At 45.5% G+C, this 20515-nt stretch overlaps 1 long non-coding RNA gene across 1 annotated transcript; it reads right to left on the bottom strand.

The window, feature by feature from the left end:
• Positions 1-16948: 16948 nt before the first annotated feature.
• LOC136323361 (uncharacterized) lies at positions 16949-20092 on the bottom strand. Its single transcript, XR_010728964.1, has 3 exons — positions 20015-20092; positions 18637-18864; positions 16949-18526 (listed from the first exon to the last, which is right to left on the bottom strand). It is a non-coding gene; the product is annotated as an uncharacterized lncRNA (long non-coding RNA).
• Positions 20093-20515: the final 423 nt, after the last annotated feature.

Raw genomic sequence — 20515 nt, 5'->3', positions numbered from 1 at the left:
CCAACAGCATCTTGTTTTGAGGTGACTCTTTTTGTTTCTAGACAGAGAAACAGGAAGTGTGTGTGTGAGAGGTGAGAAGCATCAACTTGTAGTTATTTCACTTTTAATTGTTCATTGATTGCTTTCTCATGTGCCTTGACTGGAGGTTCAAGCCAAGCCAGTGATCCCTTGTTCAAGCCAATGACTTTGGCTTCAAGCCAGTGACTTTGGGAATCACATTGATGACCCTGTGCTTAAACTGGCAACCCTGAGCTCAAGCCAACAAGCCTGCACTCTAGCTGGCAAACTTGGGGTTTCAGACCAGAGTCCTCAGCATCCTTGGCAGACACTCCATCCACTGCACCACCATCTGTCAGCTGTGAGGCAATCATCAAAGCTCTTTGACCTTTACGATAATCAGGTTGTTATAAAATGACTGAATTTTATTGTATTTTACTTGAGGCTGTTTAGAAAAGGGAAATATTTTGCTAATATTCAAATAATTTCTTCTAGCAGAATGCTCTAACCATAAAAGCACATTTTAAGTGTTGGTTGATAGTGAAAATGATTACTATAACCTTTCACAGGTACATACATAATAGAGCATTTCTTCTGCCCTTGTACCTGTTTTTTCTTTAAAAAAAAAATTTGTTGATTTAAGGGAGAGACAGACAGAGAGGGATAAAGAAAGATGGGGTGGGGTGTGTTGGGGAAGGGAAAGGAGCAGGAAGCATGAACTCATAGTTGCTTCTGGTATATGCCTTAAATGGCCAAGACCCGAGTTCTGAAACGGGGACCTCCGCCTTCCAAGTCAATACTCTCGCCTCTGCACCACCACAGGCCAGGCTCTTGTACCTATTTTTTGTAGTAAGCTTTCTTTTCTATAACTAAGTAATGTATGGTATTTGGAGTTTAAGTGTAGATATTCAGAAAACTTCATTTGAACTACAGTAAGAGAAAATGTATATTATCATTGGTTTCTCCCCTTTTAGGTGCAAAAGGAGACCTCAGATGGTAATAAACAGTCCATCACTGAAATTAGAGACCTACTCCACAGACTATTGGCCATAACATCTATGATGGCAGAGTCCTTGAATTGTGCACCCCACAATTTTACAGCCAACAGAGTCAAGCACCAGAAACGATGCAGAAAGAAGAAGACAGATCATGCCATACACATTCCCAACCGAAAGCAGCTGAACCCAACCTGGAGACCACACAAAAAGCCTATTGAGGGCCCTGGCTGGTTGGGTCAGTGGTAGAGCGTTGGCCCGGCATCTTGGGGCCAGGGCACACAGGAGAAGCGCCCATCAGCTTCTCCACTCCACCCGCTTCACAGGCACTTAGGATGGCTCCACAGCCTCGCCTCAGGCACTAAAAATTGTCTCTGGTCGCAACAGAGCAGCAGCCCTAGGTGGGCAGAACATCATCCCTAGTGTGCTTGCCGGGTGCTTCCCAGTACGGTGCATGCAGGAGTCTGTCTCTCTGCCTTGCTTCCTCTCACTAAAATTAAAAAAAAAAAAAAAATTGAAAGAAATCTATTGAGAGAATTCAAATAAAGAATAAAATAGTTCTTTGTGACTTGAACTAAAATAGGTGAACATTAGGGAAAGGAAGTCGATGAAACTCTATATTCATAAACCCCGATCTGTTTCTTTTCACAAAAGTTACAGCAAAATCTGTCTCTGGATTGGGTTTGATAAGAACTATGGGTCCTTCTTTAAAAATAAGTTTTAAATTATATATTGATAATATGAATTTAATCTAGACTGAGTATTTAGTATTACTTGTTTCTTTTTATTTACAGATCTAAAATTGAAGGTAGTAACAGACATATTTCCCAATAAAAAATTTAGTACAAGTGGACAATTACCTATATCCACAAAAGACAACTCATCTTTTCTTCCCAAACGTGCTTCCTTCCCTCAGTTTCCTTATTCCTGTTCATTGTCCAATCCCTTCTCATTTTACTGGTAAGCAAGGTCATTACTGCTACCAGCTGAATCTTCCTAAATGTCATTTTCTTCCTCCTCCTTTGTAGCTAGAGCGCAGAGCGCATTCCTAGCAGCTGTGGCTGATGCAATGCTGTGAGAACACTCCAGCCCCTGAAACCCTCCTAGGCACACCCAGGAGGGAGCTTGCCCGCTGTGGGGAGGTAACTCAGCACCAACCAGGCAGCTCCCTGACCTTTTCAGCCATTGTCTTTGAAGAACATGCTGTAACACCCTATAGGCTGAACCTGTGTATATAAGCTAGCTTACTTCCTGAATAAATCGGATCTGCGTCACTGAATCTGGTCTCCGGAGTTGGGTCTTTGCATCTCCATCGTCCTCACCCCTGGCAGGCCTTGTCCACACTCCTTTTCTACATAAAAATTCCCACTGGCTTCCAGTGGCTACACAGATGAGATGAAGACCATAGCCTGGCATTTAAGGCCATAACCTGCCTGTAATAACAGCAGCAGCATTTTGCAAGTGCTGACCACACATCAAGTATTGCACTCAAGTGCTCTGTATCATCTAATTGTCACAACAAACCCCAAGGTACGAACTATCATTGGCCTCTTTCAGGAAAATGAAACTGAGGTATAAAGAATTTAAGTACCTTGTTGAAAGTCACATAGGTTTCAAGTGTGGGCATACCAAACCTTAATGGCCTGTACACCAGGATCTGCTGGTTCGATGTAGCAAAATGGGAGAACTCTTGTTATGAGCCATAAAGAAATTACAAAGGTGCCCTTCATAATACTGTCTCCCTGACACTCAAGGGATAATAGACTTCTACTTTACGCAGCCAGATGCTGGTTTCCCAGGGAGTTAACTGGAGGTCCATCTCCAGCCTCCTACCCCACGGTGCCATCAAGGACACCCATCAATGGTGGGGGGCCTGTACAGTCCAGAGCCATGTCCATTGAAGTTGTTGGCCTTTAAGGAGGGCCGTTAGGGCAGGCAAAAGCACAATGCCGTGCCGTCAAAAGCCCAGCTTGAGCAAAGTGTCCGTGGTGCGTAATTGCAACTGGATGAAAGCAGCTGCCCTGTACAGGAGGGCCTCCACCAGAGCTGGGCTCCCCACCCCTCCCGTCCAGGTCTCTCATTCAAAATCCGGAGTACTGTGTATGTGTATCCATTATGTAACATAAAAGCCAACTTAAAAATCTTTTCGTATTTCAATATAGAAAATAATCCCCCCCCTCAAGAATGTTAACAATGGATTACTTTAATTAGCAAGCACTTAACTTCATTACTAGTAATTCATTTTGGGGGGGAGGGGACTTCCAGTTAAAATATATTTAGCAATATTTTATTTCATTTAGTACTTCAAAATGATCTGACAAAAAGCCACTGTCTCTAAATAACATTTGGGGTTACTTGCCTGGAGCCATTATATGACTTCTCAGGTCTTTTTCAAGTTTAAAATACAATATTGAGAGTGAAGCTGTGTGCAACACCTGTGGCCGAGGCCAGTCCACATCGGACTCGTGCTGATGGTAGAGAACCTGCAGAGCCGGAAAGCGTTGGGCCATTTGGTTTAATAGAATCTCACAACTGCAGACCAACACACAGGAGGGGAGAACCACCTCTCAGGCAAAGAAACAGCAAAATGGCCCTTCAGTGGCGGGCAGGCAATCCAGCACCCGCAGTCCCCCTGAGCGCAAGCACCCATAGCCTTACACAGACCCTACACACGTGGTGCTGCCACTCACTCCCAAACCCATCAGGTGAACTGCTTGCAGCTGGTAAACCAGCGACCAAGCCTAACAAGCTGCTTCCCCACTGTGTCCTTATAGAAGTGAGCTAAATCTGAGTGAACACATTGATACCTTATTATTTAAAAAAGATAACATAAATTTTCACTTAAAAGTCAGGATAGGCTCTGGCCGGTCGGCTTGGCGTGCGGGAGTCCCGGGTTTGATTCCCAGCCAGGGCACACAGGAGAAGTGCCCATCTGCTTCTCCACCCCTCCCCCTCTCCTTCCTCCCTGTCTCTCTCTTCCCCTCCCACAGCCAAGGCTCCAGTGCAGAAAAGTTGGCCTGGGCACTGAGGATGGCTCTGTGGCCTCTGCCTCAGGCGCTAGAATGGCTCTGATTGCGGCAGCGCGACGCCCCAGATGGGTAGAGCATCACCCCCTGGTGGGCATGCTGGGCGGATCCCAGTCTGACGCATGCGGAAGTCTGTCTGACTGCCTCCCTGTTTCCAACTTAAGAAAAAAAAAAAGTCAGGGTAGCCTGACCAGGCAGTGGCACAGTGGATAGAGTGTCGGACTGGCATGCAGAGAACCCAGGTTCAAGACCCCAAGGTCACCAGCTTGAGTGCGGGCTCATCTGGTTTGAGCAAAAACTCACCTGCTTGGACCCACGGTCTCTGGCTAGAGCAAGGGGTTACTCAGTCTCCTGAAGGCCCGTGGTCAAGGCATATATGAGAAAGCAATCAATGAACAACTACGGTGTTGCAACAAAAAACTGATGATTGATGCTTCTTATCTCTCTGCGTTTTTGTCTGTCCCTATCTATCCATCCCTCTCTCTGACTCTCTGTCTTTGTAAAAAAAAAAAAAAAAAGGATAAAACCAAAAAGAAGACACTAAACTACTACATGCTTTCATCATTGCTATTGGTAAGGTAAAATTTTCTCTGTTATTAAATGGGATATATTGATACAATGCTTCAAGTTTTTATTATGCTAGAGCAGTGGTCGGCAAACTCATTAGTCAATAGAGCCAAATATCAACAGTACAACAATTGAAATTTCTCTAGAGAGCTAAATCTTTTAACCTTAAGCTATATAGGTAGGTACATTGTTATTAATTTAATTAGTGTACTCCTAAGCTAGCCAAAGAGCTGCACTCAAGGGGTCTGTTGATCAAATAAGTTTTTAAATATGATATATGTTTGCTCTCTTATAGTTTGCATTGGGTGTGGGGGACAGGCTGTAAGCAGGCAGGGTGGTTATAGCCTAAGGCTGTTTTAAGACTAAGCTTTTCCCCACAGCCTTGACTATTACAGGATGTGGGGTGGTGCACTCTTCATGAGGAATCCCATTATGCCTCAGATAAGTGATTTTGTATCAGAGACTTCCTTGTTTGTATATTGGATTAAAGTTTTTGATTTCTACACTATAAAGTGAGGCAGACTGGGAGCTTGCTCTCTCAATTCCTGCTATTACCATTGCAAGGGCCTCCCTGATTCCTTGTCCTTCATGGGAAAAGGAGGTTTTCTGCTTTTCCCTTGTCTTCTCTTGTGGCTTGCCTGTTTTGGTGAGACACCAATAAACAGAATGGTCCACCATCCTTCAACTCCGCCATTTCATTTCCGTCTGCCCGAATCCAATGCGAACCTGCCTGGGCCAGGTGGCTGTGGCTCCTGGTTCTACATCTGGCACAGTCTGTGACAGGATCAATACAGATGAGTATGGAGCCACCACCACCTTTGAGCAGTGGAGTAGAGGACTGGCTGCTGTTATGGTTTTCCATGGCTGTCCTTTTGGGGACCGTAGGCTGGCTGACTTTTACAGCCATGCATGAGGAAACCGAGAGTTCTGTGAAAGAGGCTGCCCGGGACCTGCAAACTGAGCAGTGGGAGGAGCTGGAGCAAACATGGGAGAAAGAGATGCTGACCCTGGAGCTGAGCAAGGACTGGAGGAGGCCGAGCAGGTTTGCAATATTCACTTGGAAATGGAGCAGCCGCTGGAGAAGGAATCACAGGTTTGTGAATTGTCTATAGCCCTGCACTTTGTGGAGAGTGAGCAGTGGCAGGAGGCTGGGGCTGAGGCCGGGCCCAGGGCTGTACGGCTGGCAGCAGGAGCTGATGTTTGCAGTTCCTCTTTGGAGGATGAGAAGAATCAGTCTGGAGTTGCAATCCACAGTCTCCAGAAGGTGAGAGCCCAGCAGCAAAAAGTACCTGTTATGCCCCTGGTATGTCTGCAATTTTTGGACATAGGGGTGGATTCCTTCATGCTCTCTGGAGCAGAGATGGAAATGCTGACTGCCATTGCCATGTGCTCCTCTTTGGGATAGTGTAAGACCTGCCAGGACAGCAGGGATGAGGGGGGTGGCTGAGGCCCCATGTGCTTGGATTGATTCCTGGACTATGATCAGAGTGGGCACTGGCTCCTTCCTTGGATGGACTTATGGATTTTGGACAATGGGGGTGGGGGACAGCTTTGCTGGAAGCACTCCCCTGGACTGGGAAACTTTTCCCATGGCTAGAAAGAAGGCCGAGGACATTTTGTGCTTTGGCTAAGTGCTCAGAGCCTGGTGAAATGTACCTGTGTAATTGTTGAAACTATATGATTTGGCCTGACCAGGCAGTGGCGCAGTGGATGGATCGTCGGACTGGGATGCAGAGGACCCAGGTTCGAGACCTCGAGGTCACCAGCTGAGCACGGGCTCATCTGGTTTGAGCAAAAGGCCCACCAGCTTGAACCCAATGTCGCTGGCTCCAGCAAGGGCTTACTCGGTCTGCTGAAGGCCCGCAGTCAAGGCACGTATGGGAGGGCAATTGATGAGCAACTAAGGTGTTGCAACGCACGATGAAAAACTGATGATTGATGCTTCTCATCTCTCTCCGTTCCTGTCTGTCCCTGTCTATCCCTCTCTCTGACTCACTCTGTCTCTGTAAAAAATAAATTAAGAAAAAAAAAAAAAAGAAACTGTATGATTTGTGCTGTTGTAATTTGTGTAATGTGCCTAATTTCCTTGTGCAGGAATACCTGTGCTTTAGATTGTAAGTGAGCAAAAGGGGTGTAATATTGGTCAAATAAGTTTTAAAATATGATATATGTTTGCTCGCTTATAGTTTGTATTGGGTGTGGGGGACAGGCTGTAAGCAGGCAGGGTGGTTACAGCCTAAGGCTTAGTTTTAAGACTAAGCTTTTCCTCACACCCTTGACTGTTACATGATGTGGGGTGGTGCACTCTTCGTGAGGAATCCCATTATGCCTCAGATAAGTGACTTTGTATTAGAGATTTCCTTGTTTGTATATTGGATTAAAAGTTTTGATTTCTACACTATAAAGTGGGGCAGATGGGGAGCTTGCTTGGTTCCTGAGATTAGCATTAGAGGAGAGACCAGAGAAAGGAGAGCAGAGAAAGGCCACATGGAGGAGGCCAGAAGAAGCCAAGATGGTGGAGTGCTGAAGAAGCAGCCAGTTTGTGCAGAGAGAAGGAGATGGGGAACAGAGGTGAATGAGACTGGTGAGGTTAGAAACCTTTGTGTAAGGTATTTTTCCCTGCCGAGGATGAAGGAAGGGCGTATCCACAAAGTGTGGAATAATAAAAGTTTTATTTAGTACAGTGCTTCCCGGACGATGTTCCCTGGTCCCAGGGACAGAGGCCAGGGAAGTCGCATGGAGTGATTTGTATGGGGGATATTTAAAGGGTCTGTAGGGTGGTCGAGCTAGTATGACGTGGTGAAATCTCACTGGCTGGCAGACAGTCGCCCTTTTCCAGAGGACTCCTGGGAAGTTTCTTTTGGCACGCAGGGTGTGGGTGGTTCTAGCCAAAGTTCCCCGGTCTGGTTTCTCACGTGACCTTTCCCCCATTGTCCACCACCTTACACTTTGATTCTAGGAAACTCGGATAAGTTAGTGGCTTTTGGAGCCCGGAATGGAAAGGGCAGTGTTTTCTCACTGTGTGTATTTCTTGCCCGCTGGGTTCAAGCTAGGATTAAAGCTAATGGCCCACCAATTCTTGGCTCCATTGTTTCATTACTGTCTGTCCGAATCCAATGTGAACCTGCATGGGCCAGGCGGCTGTGATGGTGGCTGTGGCTTCTGGCTTTACAGGGCGAAAGAGCTGCATGTGGCTTGCGAGCCATTGTTTGCTGACCACTGTACTAGAGCATATACTGAACAATTTACATATTTTCTGTTGTAAGGTACCAAAAAGCTGCAAATTAATATTGATATTCTGGGAGGAAAGGTCAGGCTTTCCTGTCAGGCTTTCCTGTCCTGTCCCACCTTTAGGGAAGGGAGGGAGAAGAATGTAGAAGTTTCTGGCTTACAAGAACAATGGGTCACTTAGTATTAAATCTAAAATAAAGGTTAACAGAGAAACTTCTTCTCTTTCAATAGGAGACAGAATTTACATACCACCTTGCGTTGATTGTAATTCCTTCACCTTCCTGGAATCTTTTTTTTTTTTTAAGACTTTATTCATTTTGGAGAGGAGAGAGAGAGAGAGAAGGGAGGAGCAGGAAGGGTCAACTCCATATGTGCCTTTACCAGGCAAGCCCAGGGTTTTGAACCGGCAACCTCAGCATTCCAGGTCGAGGCTTTATCCACTGCGCCACCACAGGTCAGGCTTTTCCTGGAATCTTGAGAATAAAATGCCTCTAGGCTAGTGAGGGAAGAGGAACCCTGAAAGATTTGTAAACATCTTTGATTGTGTTACTTTGAAAGTCTTAATGTTTCTGTGTATCCCCTAGAGGCCTAGACAAATGTTATAATCTTGTTAATGATTGTGTCATAATGTCATGCTCTCCCCGCCAAGTGTGATCAAGGATATATAAACAGCCCCTGAACTAGTTTTGGGAACTGCACGATTTAGGCCTGCAGATGCCCCTTGTCAGCCATATGCAGCCGGCATATTTAAAATTTCCTCCTTTAATAAAACTCTTCAAAACTTATCTGGACTGGGTGTCTCTACGTGAACTCGATGAAATGAGGTACAGTGCCTTTCAGAATCTGGGCTGCAGTACTTTATAACATTTCATATATATATATTCAAAATGTAGAATTCAAATACTAGTTCCCCAACTGTCGGGGACCAAAAAATCAACAAGGCTTTTAGAGTTATTTCTGGGGGACAGAAGTGTGGGGAACTGGCTGCTGCCCAACCCCCTAACTCGCTTGCAAAAAGCTAAGCCCTTCCTCACACCTCCCTGTTATATGTGATGCTCATCCTTCCCCACTATGTTCCCCGGAAGGAAAAACTGGCTTTTCTGTGTATGTTTATGTATTGGTGAGGGTTTTATGTACTTGGTGGAATTCTTGGGTTGACTTATAAACTCTAATCAGAAAAGTCTTTGGCTTGCTAATGTCCTACTTTGCCCAGTAAATAAAGGGAGAGGTGGTTTTTGGGCTTCGGCTTGCGGCCATTTTATTCTCTGCTAGGGTAGTGTTTCTGCCAGCAGTAATTGCAAAGCCCTTCCGAACCCATCTTTTATTTCTTTAATTTATTATTTTTTTTCAGAGACAGAGCGAGAGTCAAAGAGAGGGATAGATAGGGACAGACAGACAGGAATGCAGAGAGATGAGAAGCATCAATCATCAGTTTTTGTTGTGGCACTTTAGTTGTTCATTGGTTGCTTTCTCATATGTGCCTTGACCGTGGGGCTACAGCAGACCGAGTAACCCCTTGCTCAAGCCAGCAACCTTGGGTCCAAGCTGGTGAGCTTTGCTCAAACCAGATGAGCCAGTGCTCAAGCTGGCGACCTTGGGGTCTTGAACCTGGGTCCTTCCGCATCCCAGTCTGAGGCTCTATCCACTGTGCCACCGCCTGGTCAGGCATCTTTAATTCTTTAACTGTTTGTAAATATGATGTATATGTTTGCTCGCTTTGGGTGTGGGAGACAGGCTGTAAGCTGCCAAAGTCATTATAGCCTAAGGCTTAGTTTTAAGACAGCCTTTTCTGTCCCTTCTAATACTAAGGTCTTCTCAAAACTAAGCTTTTCCCCACACCCTTGACCAGGGGTCCCCAAACTTTTTACGCAGGCGGCCAGTTCACCATCCCTCAGACCGTTGGAGGGCCAGACTATAAGAAAAAACTATGAACAAATCCCTATGCACACTGCACATATCTTATTTTAAAGTAAAAAACAAAACAGGAAGAAATACAATATTTAAAATAACAAACAAGTAAATTTAAATCAACAAACTGACCAGGATTTCAATGGGAACTATGCTCCTCCACTGACCACCTATGAAAGAGGTGCCCCTTTCAGAAGTGCGGCCAGGGCCAGATAAATGGCCTCAGGGGGCCGCATGTGGCCCGCGGGCTGTAGTTTGGGGACCCCTGCCCTTGACTGTTGCATGATAGGGGGTGGTGCACTCTTAGGAGGAATCCCATTTATGCCTCAGATAAGTGGCTTTGTATCAGAGACTTCCTTATTTGTATACTGGCTTAAATGCTTTAATTTTCTACACTATAAAATGAGGCAGACCAGGGGCTCTTGCTCTCTAGGTTCCTGCTATCAGCATTGCAGAGGCCTCCTGATCCCTTGACCTGTATGAGAAAAACAGATTTTCTGCTTTTCCTTGGCTTTTCTTGTAGCTTAGCTGTTTTGGTTAAACACCAATAAAATGAATGGCCCAATGTAAGCCAGTAGCCACCATCGTGGCCATTCACATGCAGGTTCACATTAGATTCAGAAAGATGGTAATGAAACAATGGAGCCACGAACTGGTGGGCCATCATCTTTAATCCTAGCTTGCACCTGGCAGGCAAGTAATACACACAGTGGGAAAACACTTCCCTTTCCATTCAGGGCTCCCAAAGCCACTGACTTATCCGAGTTTCCTAGAATCAAATGTTTGTAGCTTACCGGACTTATTCACCACTGTTCCCCATCTCCTTCCTTCTCCCTGCAGAAATTCTGCACAAACTGGCTTCTTCCTCAGCATTCCACAATCTTGGCTGCTCCTCCTAGCCTCCTCCACGTGGCCTTTCTCTGCTCTCCTCTCTAATGCTAATCTCAGGAACCGAGAGAGAGCAAGCTCCCGGTCTGCCCCACTTTATAGTATAGAAAACAAAACCTTTAATCCAATATACAAACAAGGAAGTCTCTAATACAAAGTCACTTATCTGAGGCATAATGGGATTTCTCATGAGAGTGCACCACCCTACATCAAAAAGAGTGAAAAAGGCTTAGTCTTAAAACTAAGCCTTAGGTTATAAGAATACTGCCTGCTTACAGCCTGTCCCCCCACATCCAATGCTAACTATAAGCGAGCAAACAGATATATCATTATTTAAAAACTTATTTGACCAACACCCACCATCCTCCAAATCTGCCATTTCTTTACCATCTGCCCGAATTCAATGAGAACCTGCATGTGAATGGCCACGATGGTGCCCCCTGGCCTTACACAATTACTGGTTGGAGTGGGTAAGGAAGGGCTTGTGATCCCTTTGTCTAGAGCAGGGGTCGGGAACCTATGGCTCGCGAGCCAGATGTGGCTCTTTTGATGGCTGCATCTGGCTTGCAGACAAATCTTTAAGAAAAAAACTAATATCATTAAAAATATAAAACATTCTCATGTACTATTATCCATTCATTTCCTACCACTCATGATCATGGTTGCGGGTGGCTAGAGCCAATCACAGCTGTCCTCTGGGACAACACCAAATTTTTATTGGATGATGCATAACATACTGGGGTCGTTGTGAGGTCAGAAAGTAAACTTCCCTCCTTTTAATCAAGTAGTCAGCTAGATAATTGCAGAAACCCTTTTGACAAAGAAGATGTCTAGAAGAAAAAATGATGAGGAGTATAGTACTTTTCAGCAGGAAGGGACAGAGGAATTTGCCTTTGTGGAGAGAGCAGCTTCTGTAGTGTGTCTAATATGCAATGATAAAATTGCATTATGAAACGGTCAAATATAAAGCGGCACTTCGACACATGCCATACTACAATTGCATCGAAATATCCGGCAGGGGACAGCAGGAAGAAAGCATGTCAAGAGCTACTATGCAGAGTGCAAGCTAGTCAGCAGCAACTGCATTTGGACCCAATGAGGTGACTTGAATTTGGCTAGCTTTGCTAGTGCTTTAGCAATTGTGAGAAATGGAAAGCCATTCACAAATGGGGAGTATGTCAAAACATTCATGCTTGATGTTGCCAATGAATTTTTTGATGACTTTTCAGATAAAGACAAGATAATCAAATGAATAAAAGACATGCCTCTGTCTGCAAGAACTGTTCACGATCGTACCATCATGATGGCAAATCAAATTAAGGCAAAAAGTGAAGGACATAAATGCAGCACTATTTTTTTCTCTCGCTTTGGATGAGTCAACAAATGTAAGCCATTTATCCCAGTTCAGTGTGATTGCAAGGTATGCTGTCGGTGACACACTACGTGAGGAAAGTCTTCTGTTTTGCCTATGAAAGAGACAACAAGAGCCTGACCAGGCAGTGGCGCAGTGGATAGAGCGTTGGACTGGGATGCAGAGGACCCAGGTTCGAGACCCCGAGGTTGCCAGCTTGAGCGTGGGCTCATCTGGTTTGAGCAAAAGCTCACCAGCTTGAACCCAAGGTCACTGGCTCCAGCAAGGGGTTACTCGGTCTGTTGAAGTCCCGCGGTCAAGGCACATATGAGAAAGCAATCAATGAACAATTAAGGTGTTTCATTGCAAAGCGCAATGAAAAACTAATGATTGATGCTTCTCATCTCTCTTTGTTCCTGTCTGTCTATCCCTCTCTCTGACTCACTCTCTGTGTAAAAAATAAATAAATTCAAAAAAAAAAAAAAAAGGAGACAACAAGAGGGGAGGATTTATTCAAGTCTTTCACTGAGTTCGGTAAAGAAAAAGTCTACAGATGGATAAACTTATTTCGATGTGTACTGATGATGCTCTGCGCATGGTGGAAAAAAGCAGAGGATTCGTAGCACTTCCTGTGAACATGAAAAGAGACCCATCCTAAGTTCTCACTGTATCCTACATCAGGAGGCACTTTGTGCTTAGATGTGTGGCAAGCAACTTAGTGAGGTGATGTCACTGGTCATTCGGGTGGTCAACTTTATTGTTGCCCAAGCTTGAAATGATCACTAGTTTAAAACACTGCTGGATGAAGTTGGGAATAATTACCCTGATCTGCTTCTGCACAGCAATGTGCGGTGGTTGTCAAGAGGGAAGGTGCTCAGCAGTGTTGTGGCTTGTCTGAGCGAAATCTGGACTTTTCTTGAAATGAAAATGTCGAACATCCTGAGTTAGCTAACATTGAGTGGCTCCTGAAGTTCTACTATCTTGTGGTCATGACTGAACATCTGAACCAGCTCAATGTGAAAATGCAAGGCATTGGAAATACAGTCTTATCCCTTCAACAAGCAGTGCTTGCATTTGAAAACTAGCTGGAACTCTTCATCCCTGACATTGAAACAGGTCGTTTACTACATTTTGAAAAACTGGGAGAATTTAAAGATGCATGCACAGCAAATGACCCTGCTCAACATCTTGATCTGCAGCAGCTAGTGGGCTTTGCATCTAATCTCCTGCAGTCATTCAAAGCGCGCTTCGGAGAATTTCATGAGCACACTGGTCTTTTTAAGTTCATCACTCATCCACATGAGTGTGCAGTGGACAGCGCAACCTGAGTTACATCCCTAGTGTGTCCATCAGAGATTTTGAACTACAAGCTGCTGACCTGAAGGCCTCAGACATGTGGATGAATAAGTTCAAGTCACTGAATGAAGATTTGGAAAGACTTGCACGACAGCAAGCAGAGTTGGCAAGCAAACACAAATGGGGAGAAATAAAAAAATTTCAACCCCCTGACCAGCTGATTGTCAAAACTTGGAAGCGCTTCCCGTCACATACCACACACTGCAGCGTGTGAATTTTGCTGTACTGAAAATGTTTGGCTTTATATATACATGTGAGCAGTCTTTCTCACATCTAAAGAATGTTAAGACCAACCTACGATCACGTTTAACGGATGGAAGTCTCAACGCCTGCATGAAGCTTAACCTCACCACGTGTCAACCAGACTACAAAACCACCAGCAAAACCATGCAGCACCAGAAGTCGCATTAATGGTAAGAAGTACTTTATTCATCATTGGTTAGCAACAGTATAACAACGTTATTAAAAAGAATTCAGAGACTTATTGTACTTTAAAAGTGTTGGTCTTACATAAAATGCACACATATACTTGTTTTTCGTGTTAAACATATTATATGGCTCTCATTGAACTACATTTTAAAATATGTAGCATTCATGGCTTTCAGCCAAAAAAGGTTCCCGACCCCTGCTCTACACCATCCAAAATCAACTTGAAAAGAGATACTATATTAATTCCACTAATCCATCTCTTAAAGAAAAGCGTTAGGAGAATTGAATTTTTGTGACTGATTACAGGGTAAATGGAAACTTACCTAATTAGGAATGATTTTTTTTTTTTTTTTTAAATAATGGGGCCTGGAAAAAAGTTACAAATGAGGAACCCAATTACTGTACTTGACTCCCAAGTAGGTTTTCCAGTTGTGAAGTAGAGTTCCTATAACAAAGATGAGGGGATGACGCTAGGCCAGTTGCCTACAAAGTACTAAGTTGCTTTGTTTAACCATAAGCTTGGTCAATGCGGCTTTCCTTTCCCAAAGAAACACACTGCACACCACCTGGGTTATCAGAAATGACAGTGGCAGGACCAGAACTTCTATTAGAAGGGCCTGACAGTGGCTATCTGGTTGGGGATATGGTGGGCTTGAAGCTGCACTTACTCAGCACACTCTATTTAGAAGGCATGTTTATTTGGGGTGACTTGGCACCTGGGGGAGGGAGGGTGCCAATGGCCCTTGAAGCCCCTCTTTGACATCCTGACTGCCACCTGCATTGCCAAACGCTCTGTTGCTCTGTCAGGATGCCTAACAGGGACCCCGTCAGTAATGTGTCCTCCCCACCAGACAGTTCTCTATCTGTCCTGTCCCAAGGTCACTGGCCCTCTCCTTCCCCAAGTCCAGGCATGACTTCCAGCACATCTTAAACTTTTCTAACTTAGCCCGGATTGCTGAGGAAAGTAGAAAAACATGTTGGGCCAAACCTAGATGACTCCATAGTAAAATATTTTGGGGTCTCTTGTTTTATCTTAAAAATCCATGCAAATTTGTCACCCAGCTCCAGAATGTGTTTGTTTTCATATACAATGTTTTAAATAACCTAACAGTGAAATGAGTCAACTTTTTCCTTCAAAAGATCACCAAGTCAAACTGTTTGTGTCCTCTAGGAAGGTGCCCATGATCAGCTGTGGCCCATGTGCCCTAGAACAGCACCACATCCATGGGGAATGCCAACTCTAAAGGGAGAAGCATTGGGACTTAGATGTCAGGGACTCTCCCCGCCTTTAATCCCAGAGATCCCCACTCTTGAACTAAATGTCAGGCGACAGAGGTCAGGAGGGGTGAAAGTGAAAGGCTAAGGAAATGGGGCAAAATTACATCTTTCAAAAATATTGTAATTTTAAATTTTTAAGTAATTCAGGTGAGCTTGATCCTGATTTTTCGAAATGAATGAGATACTGCTAAGAGTCTCTTTTATTCACCACCTACATTTTGCTCTTTGACTTCATAGTGTATTGCAGCTGTGTAGATGAGTATTCACAATAAGAAAAATATAATCAAAGTGTTTGCATTTATCACCTCCTTCTTTCTCTTTCAGTTATAGTCTTTTTTTTTTTTTTTTTTTTTTTACAGAGGCAGAGATAGACAGGGACAGACAGACAGGAACGGAGAGAGATGAGAAGCATCAATCATCAGTTTCTCGTTGTGCGCGTTGCGACTTCTTAGTTGTTCATTGATTGCTTTCTCACATGTGCCTTGACCGTGGGCCTTCAGCAGACCGAGTAACCCCCTGCTGGAGCCAGCGACCTTGGGTCCAAGCTGGTGAGCTCTTTGCTCAAGCCAGATGAGCCCACGCTCAAGCTGGCGACCTCGGGGTCTCGAACCTGGGTCCTTCCGCATCCCAGTCCGACGCTCTATCCACTGCGCCACCACCTGGTCAGGCCAGTTATAGTCTTTGTTGGTCATTTGAGGACCAGTGTTGACTGCACCTATTCAAATACATGCATCAAAGAGAAAAACTAAATTAGGGGTTTAAGAATAAAAGTAGCAGAAGAATATTTTGCAATAGCAATTTTCTTTCTTCCTCTGTTTTCAAACGGACTCTTAACTTTCTTCCCACAGGGAAGTTTGTTAATAGGCTCCCAAAAGTTCAGTACAGGACTGAGACACTCAAATGGCAGCAGGCAGGCCACACACATGATGAAAGTGGGCTGAGTGTAAGACAAGAGGGAGTGGTATGGACTGCGGCAAACTGAGAACATCTGCTTCTCCATAGGAGCCAGCCGGTGCTCAGCTCTATCCGATTGTTGCCACATACAGTAATGGGGACCAAGTGTTGGCAGACTTTCTCTTTTCTTTTATTAAACAATGTGAGGGAGGCACAGAGACAGGCATCTTCATGCACCCCAGCTGGGACCCACCAGGCAAGCCCCTACCGGGGATTTTCTGTCCATATGGGGCCACTGCTCTGTTGCTCAATTGTGCTATTTTAGCTCCTGGGGCAAGGCCATGGAGCCATCCTCAGCACCCAGGGCCAACTTGCTCAAACTTTTCTGGCCATAGCTAGGGAAACGGAAGAGAGAGAGACAGAGAGAAGAAAATGGACTGGAGAAGCAGATGGTCACGCTCCTGTGTGCCCTGATCTGAAGTCAAACCCAGGACTTCCACACGTGCGGCCGATGCTCTATCGCTGAGAAAACTGGCCAGGGCCCTGAATTTTTTAAGAAAAGCTCAAAATCAAAAGATGTTGGGTCCAAACCTAATTGTCTCCATCATAAAATATTTTCAAGTCTCTTGTTTTAACTTAAAAATCCATGAAAATTTTTCATCCTGCTCTAGAATATGTCTTTCATATACAATTTTTATATAAAGTTTCTGAATATTTTTACTTAGCAACTAATTTTTGTTTGTTTGTTTTGTTTTTGTGGCAGAGACAGAGAGAGTCGGAGAGAGGGACAGATAGGGACAGACAGACAGGAAGGGAGAGAGATGAGAAACATCAATTCTTCGTTGCAGTTCCTTAGTTGTTCATTGATTGATTTCTCATATGTGCCTTGATGGGTGAGGGAGGGAGGGCCACAGCAGACCGAGTGACCCCTTACTTGAGCCAGCCACCTTGGGCTTAAGCTGGTGAGGCTTGCTCAAACCCGATGAGCTCGTGCTCATGCTGGCAACCTCAGGGTCTCGAACCTGGGTTCTCGGCATCCCAGTCTGACGCTCTATCCACTGTGCCACCGCCTGGTCAGGCTACTTAGCAACTAATTTTAAAGGTGTGAAAGAAAAGGAGGTGAAGGTGTCATAGTTGATGCTGGGCTGCAGCACAGGCACGCTGTGGAGCCTCTGCTTTCGACCAAGAGCCACACGTGACAGCATCTCATTCCTGCAGGTAGAGCTCACACACGCTCATGGTGGCATTCTGTTCAGTTGTAGGAGGAACTAGCTCAGGGGTTCTGGGTGCAGAGATCTCACACCTTCCATGTCCTCAGCCAAGGCTGGTGGCCGACCCTGAACGGACTCTGGATGTGAAATACCCCTCACGGTGCTCTGGAGGAGCTGCAGTCTGCTGCTGGGCTGTAGGCTGTCCAGCTGCTCCATAGGCTGTGCGCTGATGGTGAGCCCCAGGTCCACAGACTAACTGTGGTGGGAGTAGCGGTTGGCTGCTGGGCCTAAGCAGGCTCTGGATGGGAAAGTGTCACCTCAGGGTGCTCTGCAGGCTCAGCATGACCCTCGTCATTAACTAGAGAAAGCTCTGCACTGGCAAAGTGCCCTTGGGGTGGAGCTGAGCTCTTCTCTGGAAGCAGATCTGAAGCCTGCTCCTGGGTGAAAAATGCTTCTCCCTCCACAAGGACTTGTGATTGCTGAGCTAGGTCCTCCTGGGGGGTCGGAGAAGTTTCCACTTCCTCAGGGGCCTGTCTGCACAGCTGAGGATTCCTGTTGGGAGGGAAATTCAACTTCTCTGGGAGTATATGAGGGCCCTTTGTGTAGGTTTTGTTGATCCTGAAGACAGGGTTCAGTGAACCCCAGGGAGATGGAAGTCAGCAGGTTAGGGTCCAGGGCCAGCTCTAGAAGTGAGCAAGCCTGGACCAGGAGCCACAACAGCTGCTACACAAATAAAGGTCTGGGGGCCCAGATATGCATAGAGGATATGAAGTTCAGGACAGAATAATTTGTACAACTGGGGCACAGAAAGTGACCAGACAAGTAGGACATAGTAAGTGACCCAAGCAAATGAGGTGCTAGTCCCATGCACTGAGATAAAGATGAATAATTGGCACTGGTGTCACAATTGGTCACCAAGTCACAACTGGCAGCAGTGCCACTCACGTGCCCCTTAGCAACCAAGCACCAGCTCTCCTCTGGTCTCAACCATTGTATATAACCTTTGTTATGTTTGGGCTGAGAGTGACTGTAGAATAGCAAGCCTTTCTCCCAGAATCAACAAGAACCAAGAAGTGCTTTCCCCTGCAGAGGGCACAGCTAACTCCCACTGCAGTTCCCCTCCCCCCTCCCAGTGAGGCTGCATGTGGCCTGCACACCTGGGTGGCCCAGACTCTAGCAAAACAGGGCTGGTGGGAGAGGGGTGGGGTGGGGGGCTTGGTGGGGCTATTAATAGAGGGGAGGGGTTGGGGAAAGGTGCAAAACTTTCCAAGGAAGCCACAGGGCCTCCATCTCAGGAATTCATAGTGCTGATCCAGTTCTGGTCATCTGAATTCCTCCTGTGAGCTGAAATCTCAGAGACATCCTTTCTCCCCTTGCCCATACTGCTCCTGGTAGCTGGCAACAATGAGAAGAAAAAGTAAAGTGAACATTATTGCTACCACAGAAATAGGTATATCTACAATGAGTTTCTTGTTATAGGCATAGGATAGAAGTTCTTTCTTAACCTCACTTTACTCCTCTCATTTTCAGTTGGCCCATATTCCACTCTGCTCTGGGAACCTTGACTTCTTACTGCTCTTGAGAAGCTTCATCTGGAGGCTCATAAACGTTGACAGACTGTTGCCACATTTTTCTTGGGATGTCTTCTCCGGTTCAATACTCAGCTCAGTGCTGGTGCTCTTTCTCTGGCCTTGGGCTGCATTTATTAACACTGCATTTGCTGTAGGAAAAGACTAGAAGAGAACATTAGACAAACTCACCTACCTGAACATGGGCCCATACTGGGGAGAAGTAGAGGTTACAGTTGGATTATTGAAGCCAGATATTGAAGACCTTAAAAAAATGAGCGCTGCCTGACCAGACAGTGGTGCAGGGGATTGAGTGTCAGACTGGGATGTGGAAGGACCCAGGTTCGAGATCCCAAGGTTGCTAGCTTGAGTGTGGGCTCATCTGGCTTGAGCAAAAAGCTCACCAGTTTGGAACCAAGGTCACTGGCTCGAGCAAGGGGTTACTCAGTCTGCTGAAGGCCCGCAGTCAAGGCACATATGAGAAAGCAATCAATGAACAACTAAGGTGTCGCAACAAAAAACTGATGATTGATGCTTCTCATCTCTCTTCCTTTCTGTCTGTTTGTCCCTATTTATCCCTCTATCTGACTCTCTCTCTGTCCCTGTAAAAATAAATTAATTAATTAAAAAAAATGAGCGCTGTCAGAATTTAGTCACTCAATAATGCTTACTGAAAGGTTAATAATACACTAAGTGGCCCTGGCCGGTTGGCTCGGTGGTAGAGCGTCAGCCTGGTGTGCAAGAGTCCCCGGTTCGATTCCCGGCCAGGGCACACAGGAGAAGTGCCCATCTGCTTCTCCACCCCTCCCCCTCTCCTGCCTCTCTGTTTCTCCCCCCCCCCCCCCGCAGCTGAGAATCTATTGGAGCAAAAGGTGGCCCGGGCACTGAGGATGGCTCTGTGGCCTCTGCCCCAGGCGCTAGAATGGCTCTGGTCACGACAGATGACGCCCTGGATGGGCGGAGCATCGCCTCCTGGTGGGCGTGTCGGGTGGATCCCGGTCGGGCGCATGCGGGAGTCTGTCTGACTGCCTCCCCGTTTTCAGCTTCAGAAAAATAATAATAATAATAATAATAATAATATACTAAGTGCTGTGTAGGTAATGTGTACATTGCAAAGAAAAATCAAATTTATTCCCTGCCATCAACAACTTTCTTTTTCAAGGGAGAAAAGGTGATGTGTGCAAAATAAATGTAATAACAGGTGAAAAATAGTATAAGAGATGAAGTGCTTTGGATATACAGAAGGGGCAAGATTAATTCCAGATAGAATTAATCAAGGAAGACTTAGCAGTGATCACTCTGGCATTACCCTTACTGAATTGGGAATGCCTCAGGAAAGAGAAGCATGGTCTCACATGTGCAAGAATGCCTGTAGCATCACTGCTCGTACACCAAAATCCTGGGCTGAGAAAAACAACAACAATGTCCAACAGGAGCATAAGCTGTAAAATGAATAAATTACAGTGATATACCATGTGGTAGACAGCTTGAACGTGGCTCTGAAAACCCCTCACCCTGTACCCTGGTAGTCACACCTTTGTGCAAGTCTCTCTTCGTGAACAAAGGCTAGACATAGTGACTTTTTCCCAATGTGATGACATGTCACTTCTATAATTCTCTAACAACAGACTGTGACTTTTGTCTTGATGGTACATTCTTCCTGGCTTTTCTCGTTTTCTATGATGGAGATGGCCACCTTTCAAAAACAGAGGGCAGTCTCTGGCCAAAAGCCAGTAAGGAACCGAGGCCCTTAGTCCAACAGCCCATGAGGAACTTAGTCACCAACAACCTTCGAGTGCACTTGGAAGTAGATCTG

The sequence above is a fragment of the Saccopteryx bilineata genome, chromosome 2 (genome assembly GCF_036850765.1).
Source record: "Saccopteryx bilineata isolate mSacBil1 chromosome 2, mSacBil1_pri_phased_curated, whole genome shotgun sequence".
NCBI classification, from domain to species: Eukaryota; Metazoa; Chordata; class Mammalia; order Chiroptera; family Emballonuridae; genus Saccopteryx; species Saccopteryx bilineata.
The sequence above is the reverse complement of the archived record's forward strand: the minus strand, read 5'-3'. Positions and strand labels throughout refer to the sequence as shown.